We start from the raw sequence: 14,823 nt of genomic DNA, 5'->3' as shown, positions 1-14,823 counted from the left end.
AGGATACTCTAGCTCTGGTCATTCAAATGTCAAACATAGATCTTACAAGAACAATCTCATTGATGTAAATTCAATGGTCTTTTTAGGCTTCTCCCTTTTGATTTGGACTCAAAATTTGAAATTTTATTTTAACTCGAGTTAACAAAATTTGAAACTTTATTTTGAGTCCAAATTAAAAGGGAGAAGCCTAAAAAGATCATTGTTCTTGTAAGATCCGTATTTTAAAGGAATGATAAGAATGACTGTCTGACTTAGTCATTTCCTGTGGTGTTTCACAGCTGCTGTTGAAAGTCATTTTCTAAAATTAAAGTATGTATGTGTTAACTATTATCAGATTAATCTCTTGGATCAGAAGTGGCTGCACATTTGACCTTTAGCTAAAAAAGGGAGGAAAAGAACTTTACTGCCTATAAGGTGATACTTGTGTGTATGCTTGATTAGTGCTCAGCAACACTGAGATCAAGTGCATAGCACCTACCTTGTGGTGCCAAGGAGAGGGTTAAGTCAGCAGCAAAAACTACAACAGCTGTCTGTCCTCTGCATTTAAACACTCAGCTTCATTTTCAGAGCTTTGAATGGCTTCAGTGTAGTATATGAATTGAACATAGGCTGTGATCAATTACATAGAAATGTTACCTTTCTGACTATAGCCACTATCTAAGATGGTGTCAAGTATCAGAGGGGTAGCCGTGTTAGTCTCAATCTGTAAAAGCAGCAAAGAGTCCTCTGGCACCTTATAGACTAACAGACATATTGGAGCATGAGTTTTTGTGGGTGAATACCCACTTTGTCTCTCGGTCAGCACCTCTTCCCTGTGAGCCAGATGCTAAAGGGCATCAATCTGATCTCCAGTTTTGTGTCTACAACCAATTGCACGTGAAATGACACACCATTTAAACATCAAACATACTAGGTAGGTAGAGATGTAAATACAATCATTTGCCCTGCAGCTAACCGGGAGTGCTGAATTGTTCCTGGGAAACTGGAGATTGTTTCTTGAAACTCCAAAATGTGTTTTGAGTCATGTTTGTTAGCAGAGCTCATCCAACTATGGAACAGTGAGATGGGTTCTATTCTGTCTTGTGCATATTAAAAAAACAGCCACCCACAGGCAAATTGAGAAAAGTGGATATGTCACTGAGAGAACATACTTCTCCTTCCTGGTATCATCCTTACAGCACTTTAAATTTGACCTTTTGTAGGAGAGCTGTCATAGAAAAGCCACTTGTAGGTGCTATGTGATATGCAGGGTAACTCAGGGTGTTCTGTAGTACTCTTACCACTGTAGCTAATCACTTACAGCTATTGCAGTGGCTGTCTAAACATAACTCTTCACCTAGGCAAATACAATGAGTTTCTAATACTTACTACAGGACAGGCTGCCTTTCATTGTAGGCAATGTCTGTACAGATGCAAATCACTTTAGTGTCTCTGGAAACAGCATGTAACTTTTGGTCAGTCTTTTTCCACTCTGTCCTAAACTTCCTTTAGGTTGATCATCATTATATGTCTAAAGGAGTGGGAAATCACTTGGCAAATCTTTCAATACTAACCCCAGAAAACAAAATAAAACTCTCAAACTTCATGAAGGCTTGGCTTTCTATTATGTATGTGATAGTGCTGTGCAAATATATTATCGTATTATCAGTGTTGAAGGGTCACTTATGTGACAACACTTACTGGTTTATATCCAAGGGACCTATCGGTGTGAGTAAATGAGCAGGATTTGGCCTTTTAATAAATTCCTCGAGGCATCCTCATTCCTGCAGTGTAAAATGCTAACACTTCTGGTACTTCTATAGGGCCACGCTGTGAACTCCTTACTCCTGCTGTTGAATAGTTATTTCCAAGTGTAGCACTTTTTGAAATAGATGAGTCTGTCTATCTTGTAACTGTGATTAAGGAATTCACAGTGTAGAACATAATAAGGAAAAAAGAACTTGTACTCTTGGTATCCACATAATCATTGCCTTGAGATGCCACCCTACTGCTAAAAGACACACACAACCACCCCACCCCCATTTTAACTTAAACCTGCTATTTTTTAGACAAAAAATACAAACATGAGATTCTACCATTGCTTTCACCAAAAGCAAGTATTTTTATTACATATCTCTCTAAGGTATGCATTATATCAACAAGTAATACCTCAGAGCAGGTAAACTCTGGTCTACCCCAGTCACAGCCACATTAGTACTTGAACAGGGAACAAGTCTAGCTTGTCGCCATACAAAGTTATATTGCTGAGGATCTTTCAAAACTCTATTAGGGAAAAGCCTGTGCAGAAACGGCTCTTGCAATATGTCCTTACAGTAGAAAGGTTTGGTCTCATATGGATGTTTGACTGAAGCAAATTCCACAATCAAGGATCCTCCACTGAAAAACTTCTACCCCTTATCCTCACAAGTTCTACTGGGGGGGACTATCAGCCAAAGTGTCCTCACTGATCTTGGATGTTGTTGTGGTGTAGAGAGAAGTGGTCTCTTGAGCGATATATGGGACCCAAATTGGCTCGAAATAGCCTTAAAAGATAAGGGCTAGGATCTTGAGTTGGACCCTACAATACATGTAGATGGATTACAATCAGCAAAAGACTTGACTGATTTTTGGTACAAGGAAAATTTTTAAAAAGAGACTGCCTTGGCAATGGCTCAGAATGGATTTATATCACAATTTAGCTAATTAACAAACATTTTTAGTATGCCCTTTATAAATTGAAGACTTTTTTTCTAATTAAATGAAAGTTGCCAAAACACTGCAGCAGTCAGCTAAAACAGTGAGTTGATTGTTCCCTCATTTTGGTTAATTTGTCTTTTTATAGAAACCTCTTGTTGGTCTCGTACACCCAAAAAAATGGCCTTGCTCAATACCTACTGTTGCAACTTCTGGGTAGTAGTGGCTAGAACAGTACATTTCTCTTATATTTTGTAGCTGACTAGAAGTATATGTAAAAGTCTATGAGTGTGTACTCTGGATGTTTATACACAGAAGTCATTCAGTATTAACAAGTTTCCATGAGAGAAAATGACACTGTCACCTATTAACTTTGTTGGGGGTAAAGGTTGAGATTTTTCAAAAGAACTTATAGCCAGACAGATTCCTAGTGGTAAAACAAATACAGATAGCATGTAGATCATGTTTATGAGGGTAAGTTAGTTTAGGCCAAACAGAATTAACATGAAAAGATAGTGCAGATCTAAGGTCAGAATTTAGCCTTTGACATAAAAAGGGTCAGAGTAACTCTTTATTAAACAGCATATTTAGTTTTTACCACAAGGGGTCATCATAACATTGCAATAAACTACCTTTTATTCCAGTCTACCAAATTCCACAGCCAGAAATAAATGCACAAAGGGAAGACAATTTTTTTCTTTTTTAAAAAAACTAACTGAACTAAAGTGAAAAATGAAAATGAGTTCGATACTGTATATCTACTCAAGTAAACAGTTCTGTTCTCCTTTTACATGCATATTAGTCTTCCTTTAAATATTTTCCTCTCTTGTTACAATGTCTGTAAGAGCTAGTATTACAAAGCCTGAATAACAGATGAGAAAGAATCAGCTGATAGGGAGCACTGAGTAATTGGTTCTCTTTCATTTAAACTGATCTTGAATTCATATACTTCAAAACATTTTATTTAGATGAAAATAATTAAAGATACAATTTTTACAGAGCTCTATTTATCACTCTTTATTCAGGCAAAATTCTGTCTAACTTGTACTTTGCTAAACCAGAAATGAAAATTCACGAAAGCCCTGTTCCTGCAGGCACTTAGACATGTGGCTAACATTGTGCATGTCAGAGTCTCACTAATGTCATGATATACAGTTGTTTTCTAATGTGTAGGATACATAGCTTTTTCTAAAGTACAGTACAGTTCTGTATGGGAATTTTTTCTGACCTATGGCTAACACTACCCCTCCTGCCCTGCCAATAAGACAATATCACCTCCATTATTTAGTCAGTCTCTGTCTGTGATGTAAAGAGCATAATCCTCTCTCTGGTCTCTGACTTTTCTTCATGGTAGTGTTACCTTGCTGCTGCTTAGCCCAAGAAAAGTGAAGTGGATTTTGTTTGAAGCAAGCTGGACACTTTAGTTGGGAAGTTATGCACTAAACCACATTATATCCATCTTAATTTCATAACATTTTAACTCATCTAGAGAGAATTTGGAATGCAATGTTTCTAATATTCTGCTGACACATGCTTGTGATGGCTTTGAAAACCATTACACCAAAGTCCTTTAATTACATGCTAAGCATAGCTTTGGCTATATCCCAAATTTAAGATGTATTTATCTTGCTGTAAACATCTGAAGAAAGTATGCGATCCTCCCTAGGAGTCTCTTGAACACTAACGGTTGGAATGCCTCATTCACTGAAATATTGGTAGAAGAATTCTGGTTGCAAGAATGTCTGCCAACAGATCAGTGGTCTCTTTTTCAGAAGTGCTGAGCACTTACTACCCCACTTGAATTTACTGGGAGCTGCAGATGCTCAGCACATATGAAAATCTAGAGCAGTGATTCTTAGCAGGTGGCTCAAAAACCACAAAAAAACCTTTGGTATTTTGTACAGTTCTTGCTTTTTAGGATTTTGATCAATACTTTCAGAAGGGCAGGTAGTAGTGAGCAAACAAATTGGCATTGCAGCATGCTGTTGAGGTTCTCCTCTCACATGAGGGTGGGGGCAGCAGGAACAAAATTGCTGGGATTCTATCATAGGTAAGAATGGTTCTTACCACTGAAAAAGCAAAATTTCCCTTCCTCAGCTGTTGGAACGAATGGGTTTGAGCAGATGATGCACTATCATTTTATCTTGACTGCATAAATATGAAGTGATTGCAGGTGGTGGTTGAACATTATCCTATATCAGTGCAGTGGCATGGCCTGATTATTTTGTGGCTTTCCAATTCCTAATCTAATGATTTAAATAGTTTACTACTACATTAGAGGAAGCATGTTTTGCTGTCTGGTACAGCATTTTCTACCTGGTCACTCCTTTCTTTTTACAGTTTCGCTGTCCTCTAGGCATTGCATTGGCCTCTCTCTTTTTGCATCTTATCACTGTGTCTTCATCTGGTCACAGGATGGCTTCAGCTAGCAAATCTACCTTGATGACTTGCAGACTGACCTCTCTACTTGTCTTCTTCTACATCATTCAGTTTCCAGCTGCCTCTGTGATGTCTTCCTGGATGTCTCAATGCCGATTCAAACTAACTGATAAAGACTGAACTCTTCTCTACTTCCAAATCCTCCTCTTCCTGGTCACAGCTAAGAATGCCACTCTTTCCTGTCCTTCAGGCTCCCAACTTCATTGTCAATTCTTCTTCTCATTTCACACATTTTGTTGAAAAATCTTACTAGTGATTGTTTAACAACATCTCCAGGATCCACTAATTTCTCTGTCTCCACTGCCAAACTCTTTGTTCAGGCCCTGACTGTTTCTCATGGCCACAGAAATAATCTAACTTGCATGCCATTTGGACTTTGTTCAGCCCTCCTTCAGATCCCTTCACTATATTCTTTTTATTTCTGCTCCCAATTTAAGCTTCGTATCTTGAACTTTAAGGCCCTGTATAGCTACTTCTGTACTGCTCTCTACACCTTTGATAGACTGGCTGATGCCATGAGATTAATTCAGGTTAAATATTGAGTGCATGGGGAACTCTTGATGCCTTCCTACTGACCTTTTAGCTCCTCTGAACATTTTTAGATTTCTTAAAGGCTGATGTAAGGTATTTCACTTAATACTTAGCTACGCTCTCATCCTTGTTATAAATTGACCTTAGCCTTCCCGACAGGTGCCATTACTATCAGGATAGGCTCTTGTGCCTATGGAAAGATTCCAGGAAAGGGGACAAATAGACTTGCAATCTTGAGATATAGCTGGAACCTTATGGTGACTTGGTTTAATCCCCCTCCCCCAGGAACTATTAAACACATTGTGTGCTCAGAGCCAGAATGAAAGCATTCAGAAATAGGAGTAACAGTGTGACATAGCAGGATGCAATCCAGACCAGTGGGAGACTGTCATCCCCACCCTGCAACTGGAGTGCCTAGCAATGCCTTACTTTTGTAGCTCCCAACCTGGACTGCTCACAAACAGCTTGCCAGGTCCCTCCCAGAAGTGTCTGTGTAAGAGCCACATGCCAGTCACACTCTGGCTTTCACTAGCCTTGGTTATGCTGCAAGGTGACCCCAACAGACTTCTAGTCTCAGATTTTACCCCAGAAATGTATGTCTTGTACTGCACACCCCTCACCTGGACAGGTCAAATATATTAAGACCATTATTCATTTAAGGGAATAATATACAACTTGCCACCTTAAATGGAGTTATCCAGACACTTCAGTTTAAACACATGGGATTAGCTAAAACTATAAAACAAGTTTATTAACTACACAGAGGTAAATTTTAAGTGAGTAAGCAGAGGTAACGCAGTCAGAAATGGTTGCAAGAAAAATAAAGATAAAATGCTTTCTCGCACTAAACTTGACAGATTAAACATCATTCAAGGTAAAGCTCTTACTCACATGCTCCCAACAGCATTACTGACCAAAATCTCAGGTCAGGACCTCTCCCTGGAGTCCATTGGCTGCTTCTTTTGTCTTCTCAGCTGTAAAGATTGAGATGGACAGGGAGAGAAAGGAGAGATCCCTTGGGGTGTTTTCCCATCCTTTTTATAGTTTGTCTCCCTTTGTCCCCTTGTTCTCAGCTGGAAATGCTTTTCAAAGTCTATGTGGAAGGATATTTTCTGCTGGATTTTTTTCACCTGGGAGAGCTTCCTTTTTCTCCCTCCCCGCTTTCTGCTTAAATGTGAATTAAAATAAACATACACTCCTTTATTCAACACAGGTCTATTTGACCAGTTTGGTGCTAGGCGAGTCTGAACATGTATTTTTAACATCATACAGGGTGAAATTTGTCACTTTACACATAATACTGCTACACACATTTTACCATGATATTACTTACTGATATGCTTTGAGGTACCATTTGAAAACTCATAACTTATCTTGTACAAAGATTATTACAATAGTGTGGGGAGTTTGAATACGGGAGTGCATTCTGTCACACAGAGTGCCTGATTTTTTCCCACTGCCTTGCGCCTTGTAAGGTCATTTATTCTTTACAAAAGCAATGTAGAATGCTACCATCCTGATTTGATAGCATTTTGCACAAATATAAACAAATACTCAAGGTGCAAGTCAGTTGGAGAATTAGGACCAGAACCTTCAGTAGCAATGGAGAGAGGCAATGATACAGCATATAAAATCCAGAGATGGATTGTCATAAACAGATAGCTAAGGGTTAGTGTCTCTTTCACCTGAAAAAAAAAAAAGTATCCTGAACACCTGACCAGAGGACCGATCAGGAAACCAGACTTTTTTCAACTCTGGGTGGAGGGAAGTTTGTGTCTGAGTTCTTTGTCTTCTGCCTGAATCTCTCTCAGCTAGAGAAGGATTTTTCTATTTCCTGCTTTCTAGTCTTCTGTTTCCAAGTTGTGAGTACAAAGTTGGTTTTTTGTTTTGTATTTACATGTCTATAGTTGCTGGAGTGCTTTAAATTGTATTCTTTTGAATAAGGCTGTTTATTCATATTTCTTTTAAGCAATTGACCCTGTATTTGTCACCTTAATACAGAGAGACAATTTGTATGTATTTTTCTTTCTTTTAAGACCTGTTGGAGTTTTTCTTTAGTGAGGAACTCCAGGGAATTGGGTCTGCAGCTCACCAGGGAATTGGTGGGAGGAAGAAGTCAGGGGAAAACCTGTGTGTGTTAGATGTACTAGCCTGACTTTGCATTCACTCTGGGTGAGGGGGGAAGAGAGATTGACTCTCGGTAATTCTGTTCTCCAGGCTGGGAACGGGGAGGGTGGAATCCCTCTGTTTAGATTCACGGAGGTTGCTTCTGTGTATCTCTCCAGGAACACCTGGAGGGGGGGGGAAGGGAAAAGGTTTATTTCCCTTTGTTGTGAGACTCAAGGGATTTGGGTCTTGGGGTCCCGAGGGAAGGTTTTTGGGGGGACCAGAGTGCCCCAAAACACTAATTTTTTGGGTGGTGGCAGCAGTACCAGGTCCAAGCTGGTAACTAAGCTTGGAGGTTTTCATGCTAACCCCCATATTTTGGACGCTAAGGTCCAAATCTGGGACTAAGTTATGACATGGATTCCCTGCCTATTTATGGCAGATATCTTATAGTCAATGTCCCAAATGAATGCTTCCTTTGATAAAAGGATATTGCTGTCTCTAAGATAGATTAAACTTCTATTATATTAATCCATATTCTAACATTCTTCTGTCGTTTGAGGTGTCTAGCATCCATGAAGAGAATCAAATAGAAACATGTTCACACTCTCTATAAAACTATTGCTGCTCTGACATTAAAACTATTTTATGGTGGTCAGATGCTGTACCATAGGCTACCTTGAGCTTGCACTAAGGATGGGTGGAGCAGCTGGGCTAAAACAATACCTGCAACTTCCACTCATTCTTTAAACAGAACTTGATTGTTTGGGGAAAAATTTGCTCAACTTTTTTTGCAGGAAGTTTGGTCAACCTTTTTTTACTGTCAGTATTATTCATTTTTGCCAATCTTTGGACTTCCTAAGTCAAGCTGGAATTGGAATTAATCTGCCAAAATACCACAGGAAAAGCTATTCTGAAAGAATTTCTGGCCTGACCTGGAAACAGGAAGGAATAATAATAATTAATAAAACCTCACAGATGAGTCATGAGATTTCTAGTTCCGTTTTGCAGTCCAAAGATGGTTGGATAGTTCTGGGTGCTCATTCCAGCTGCACCAAATGTCCAACTCTATATCTGTTCATCCTTTTTGATTCTCTCATTCCCTGATAGATAAAGGCTATGTGGCAGTGGGTGACTGACAGTGCCAAATGCCATTGAGAGAGAGAGGAAAAATGAATAGGGAGAAGAGACCGAGTCATGAAAAGGGGCTTTAGAGACCACTCAGGGGTTGAGGAGCACCTTCAAAGTACTGCCCCTTTGCCTCACTAGCTACTGTTCTGTTGTCCACATGTGACTCATCTACCTCACTCATCTGTGAGTGAAGTATTAAAACCATGGGTGTATTTGCTAATCTGTTCATACTTTAGTTAAAATATAAATGTAATGTCTGCAATTATATGAATCTAATATACCATAAAAATGAATCAACTTTTTACACCTTTGGCTTTAAATCTAATGTGTTAAGATTTCTTCACTAGATGGAGCTATAAGATACTACTGTACATGTTGGCAACTTACTGAATTGGTGAGACAACTTAGTAATTATACAGGAAACAGCCTGATCAAAATCATTCTAAGTTGTAAAATATTCCATTTGTTACTTACTTAATTTTTATGCTTGAGCTTGCAACTGGATTTGTTCTTGGTGTCTGTAGATCATAGAGAATATGATCCTACTCCCTTTGACTTCAGTAGTAGCAAAATCAGGCCTAACTGTAGTATTTAGGAGTGTGCTTGTCACTTTATTGACTTATGCAATGGCAGTATTGCTTTTCAGTCTTTGTTCCAGATATTTTTTATGTCAAGACTATATTGGTCACAAAAATGAAATTATAAAAAGTAAAATAATAAAATTGTATAGGATGTTGGTGTGGATGAAAGCAAGCGTTTAATTAGGAATAATTTTGGTTTGCTTAGTTGCTTCCATTGTAGCAGGATTAAAACAGATGTATATTGACGGTGTTCAATTTTCTGAGTGGTGAGTTGTGTATAAAGCGAGTAATTATAGACTTCTTCTGAAAAAAGTGTAAATGGTGCTGAACTGAAATGATTGTGTGATATTGTCGTGAGTTTAAAAAGAAACCTCATAAGCAGAGCCCTGTGCGGATACAAAAACATGGATCCACATCTGAAAGAATCAACTTGTATCCAACTCACAGTCTGCACTCTGTCTTTCATCTTTATCCGCAGCAGCATGCTAACTCATAGTGCCTTTCATGAGGAGCGTCTGAGTGTGTGCATGTATATTGTATAATAAAGCTATATGGCTTAATAAATGTGCATGCGATTATTATTGTTTGTTTTAAACATCAATCTTATTATACAACAGGCATCAGAACAAATAGCCTTTTACATTAAAAATAATAAAACAAATGTCTTAAGTCAGTAATGCTCAATCACAAACTAAACTATAAAATAAGAGTCTGTTGCCTATTTATCTTGTGATTTATAGTCATCACACTTAGCTCAGCATTCCCTGTTTCTTTGTAGCATCCACTGTTTTCCCTGTGGAAGCATTCAAGGGGAATAGTATCGTAGGGCTACCATGCTTAAAAGGAGACAAGCCCTGGGACCTCTGGGCTTGGCAGGTCATCCTCCTAGAGGGGCTGAGAGAGGGGAGCAAGATGCTCTGTGACTCCAGGTCAGTTTCCCCACATGGGCACAGGAGGGGGGTGCAAGTGTTAGGGCCAAGGGGTACAGTGCAGGACGGGAGAGGCACAGGAGGGGGTGCAAGGGTTAGGGGTGCTGGAGGGGGATGCTGGGGTTAAGAGTACAGAAGGGGGGAAGGTGTGCTTCAGTTGCCCAGCCAGTGTTTAATTTCTGCCATATCAGATCAGTTGGAGAGGGAGGCAACTGCTTCTGCAAAGTAAGTTAGTATTGCTTCATGATACAGCAATGAAGTCAGAAGAGGTTTCCTAAGTTACTTTTATGCTTAAACTGTGGTGATAGGTGCATGGGGGATTTTGCTGCCTGTCTTGATCTATCACCTCTGCTTTCTCTGTATAGGGTAGAAAAGGAGGAATATAAACTCTGGAAGACAGGGAAGCAGCCTCATAGGCTGAGCTTCAGACAGCTGCTTCCCCACTTTTGAGATCCTCTATTTAGAGCCCTGTGCCAATAAAAAAAACTTGTATCTGCATCTGATCTGCTATCCACAAAAATGGTCCATGGATATAAAATGAATATCCACAGATTTTCAGGGCTCTACTCATAGGAAAGATGCTACACTTCAATGTTTTTTTCCTAAATGCTTTACTAAATGTATAAATACTTTGTTGCTAGATTCCATTATGTCAGGAATAGACCATTCACAGCTGCTGAATTAAACTTGAAGCAGGCCTCCCTTGAGCAAATTGCAGACATTTGTTTTTCAATAGTCACATTGTAGTTTTGGAAGACTATACCCAGAGTTTAATTGTTTTCCTTTTATCCCATCCCTTATGCTAAAATTCCAACTGTTGATGAGTATCAGCAATTCTGCAGAATAATGGGTGATTGAAGTGTACTAATGTAGGCACGAGGACGAATGGGTATAAACTGGATATTAGGAAGTTTAGACTTGAAATTAGACGAAGGTTTCTAACCATTAGGGGAGTGAAGTTCTGGAACAGCCTTCCGAGGGAAGTAGTGGGGGCAAAAGACTTTCCTGGCTTTAAGACAAAGCTTGATAAGTATATGGAGGGGATGTTATGATAGGATTGTTAATTTGGGCAATTGATCTTGGATTACCACCAGATAGGTCTGCCCAATGATCTGCAGGGAGATGTTGGATGGCATGGGAACTGAGTTACTGCAGAGAATTCCTTCTTGGGTGCTGGCTGGTGACTCTTGCCCACATGCTCAGGGTTTAGCTGATCGCCATATTTGGGGTCGGGAAGGAATTTTCCTCCAGGGCGGATTGGCAGGGGCCCTGGAGGTTTTTTGCCTTCCCCTGCAGCGTGGGGCACGGGTCGCTTGCTGGTGGTTTCTCTGCAGCTTGAGGTCTTCAAACCAATTTTGAAGATTTCAATAACTCGATCCTGGGATAGGGGTTGTTATAAAATTGGATGAGTGGGGTTCTGTGGCCTGCCTTGTGCAGGAGGTCAGACTAGATGATCAGATTGGTCCCTTCTAACCTATGAGTCTATAAGTGCCAAAGCTCGCAGTCATAAGAGAACTCAAATACAAGTAAGAGTGCAAATACCACTCAGGGTACAAGTTTTGAATACCACATTATTCTTTGAATAGAAATAGAAGCAAAAATCACACTAGGTCATTTCATGACTGGAATGCTGTATTTTTTCTTGGTAGAGAGCCATACACATCAATGGGGATACTGACAAATGTTTAAGAGTAATACAGTAGAACCTCAGAATTATGAACAGCTCAGTAATGGAGGTTGTTTGCAATTCTGAAATGTTCATAACTATGAACAAAATGTTAGGGTTTGTGACAAAGTTCCTCCTCTACCTTGGTAGATCCTGGGCTTATTGGCAGATTTGCTCACCTCAGTGATCTTCCCCTCTTGTGGAACCTACAGTCTGGGTCAGCTCCTCCTGTAACTGATCAGGAGTTGGGATGCTCCACGTTCCAGCCCAGGGCCCTGTGGATCGCAGCTGTCTATAGTGCCTCCTGTACCAGCTGCATGACAGCTCCAACTCCCTGGGCTACTTCTCCAAACACCTTTATCCTCACCACAGGACCTTTCTCCTGGTGTCTGATAATGCTTGTCCTCCTCAATCCTCCAGCAGTTCACTCTCAGCTCCTTGCCCTCTTGCTCCCAGCTCCTCTCACATACTCCTTCTCTTCTGGCTCCTCCCTACCTGACTGGAGTGAGCTCCTTTTTAAACCCAGGTGCCCTGATTAGCCTGCCTTGATTGGCTGCAGGTGTTCTAATTAAAGTAGCTATCTCCACTGCCTTCTAGAAAGATCTTAATTGGCCCCAGGTGCCTTGATTAACCTGGAGCCATTTGGTTACCAGGGTCCTAGGGATTTGTTTAACCTGGGGCTAACATACCTGTTTCTCAGTACTTTACTGTAGCCATCTGGCCTTGCCCCATCACAGGTTGTTCTTTCAAAAGTTTACAACTGAACATTGACTTAATACAACTTTGAAACTTTACTGTGCAGAAGAAAAATGCTGCTTTCTTTTTAGTTTTTTAGTAGTTTACATTTAACACAATACAGTACTGAATTTGCCCTCTTCCCTCCCCCACCCCTTTTTTTTGGTCTCTGCTGCTGCCTGATTGCATACTTCCGGTTCCAAGTGAGGTATGTGGTTGGCTGGACAGTTCGTAACTCTGAGGTTCTACTGTATTAGAACTAGAAGGCATAATATTATAACACAATAAACAGTTTGGAGCAACCCCACCTCTTTTGTCATGATGGTGCCATAAAACCATCTAAACCTCTTGAATTCCAGGGCCAGTTTTTTTTTGTGCTCAGTGCAGGACCTGAGAGACGAGGAACTAAGTTGATTTACATCCCCTTTTCTGGGACCCTATTTCTTGAGCCAGTTAGAAGCTGGTTTGGCTTAAATGGTATAAACATGGCTTCCTACGACCCCAAGGGGCTATTCTGGCAACCAAGACTAGCCAGAGTATAGAGAAGTTCTGTAGACCTGTGCCTCTCAAAGCTATCCCATTTAGCCCATGGGGCTGGGAGAAAGAATAGTTTTGGGTTTCTATGCCAGTTCTACACCATCTGGGAAATTTCCAGTTAGCCAAAGCTGTTAAGTTTGCACTCCTGCAGGGTGGAATAGTGCAAAGGGACTGGAGCAAAATAGTTGGAGCTGCAGTGAGGAACTATGCCAAAATATCTAAGGACTGGCTTAGTGAGACTAAAAGGTGTTATATGGTGCTTTGGAGATGGAAAGAAGTAGTGACGGCACAACAGAAGCCATAACAGAGGTGGCATGGAGCACATGGATACAAATGTTTTACAGTCTTTTGGGGAGGGTCAGTAGATGGGACAACATGAGAATTGATTTGTTGTTGTACAAGGAAATCAAGTATTAACCTGTAAGGCACCTAATTACTGTTCTTTTTTTTTTTTTTAGTTTTATTTTATATCATAATTTCATGATGTGAGAGCAGAAAATAATTGACTAGCTTGTGCCTTAAATTGTCAAGGCAATATACAATAAAACACACAAACTTATAAGCAAGTCCCCAAAATGCTGTCAGTAATACATATCTATTAGACAAAATATTAATAATCAAGAAGCAGTTCCTGTTTCAAAAAAAAAATCAAATTCATGTTAGTAATGCTTACAGCAAAACTCGTTACTCTTATGCAAAACAGTTATGAAAGACTAAGTTGAGTATGTTTTCATGCAGTCCCTAACTAATTCACAGATCTACAGCTATTTTATATTTTTATCTTAAACAAATTGTAGCAATTCTTTACCAGCTCCTATTGTAGTTTTTCATAATATAATCAAAAGCAAAGAACATATTGACATTTTAAGCTGGTATGGTAAATAAAGCCTTTTCAATATGCTTGGTACAGTGGTGGACAAACATTTAGATAAGAAAATTTCTCTTAACTATATTGCAGATAATTTACTGACCGAAAGACTCCAGTAAGTTGGCCACAGTGAAAACTGCTTTTAAATATATTGCTCTAGATCCTCAGCTGTTGCAAATCAGTATAACTGCACTGAAGTTACACCAAATAAGGATATGGCCTACAGTACTTATATGTACCACTCACAAACTGTTGCCCTCTCTGGAGGGCTTTAATACACATAGGACTATGAAGGAAGGCACCGCTATGAAAAGCGTGCAGATAATTGCTACTAATTTTTCAAAGTACTGTGAAATAGGTAGTTTACACTGGAGCACACTCCCCTCCAGATCATGGAATGAAATTCAAGATTCCTTAGTGTCATAAACAGATAGTTAAAGGTTAATGTCTCTTTTACCTGTAAAGGGTTAAGAAGCTCAGTATGCCTGGCTGACACCTGACCAGAGGACCAATAGGGGGACAAGATACTTTCAAATCTTGTAAAAGCAGCAAAGAATCCTGTGGCACCTTATAGACTAACAGACGTTTCGGAGCATGAGCTTTCGTGGGTGAATACCCACTTCCTCA

Source organism: Gopherus evgoodei, chromosome 2 (assembly GCF_007399415.2).
Source record: "Gopherus evgoodei ecotype Sinaloan lineage chromosome 2, rGopEvg1_v1.p, whole genome shotgun sequence".
NCBI classification, from domain to species: Eukaryota; Metazoa; Chordata; order Testudines; family Testudinidae; genus Gopherus; species Gopherus evgoodei.
Note: the sequence above shows the minus strand (reverse complement) of the source record.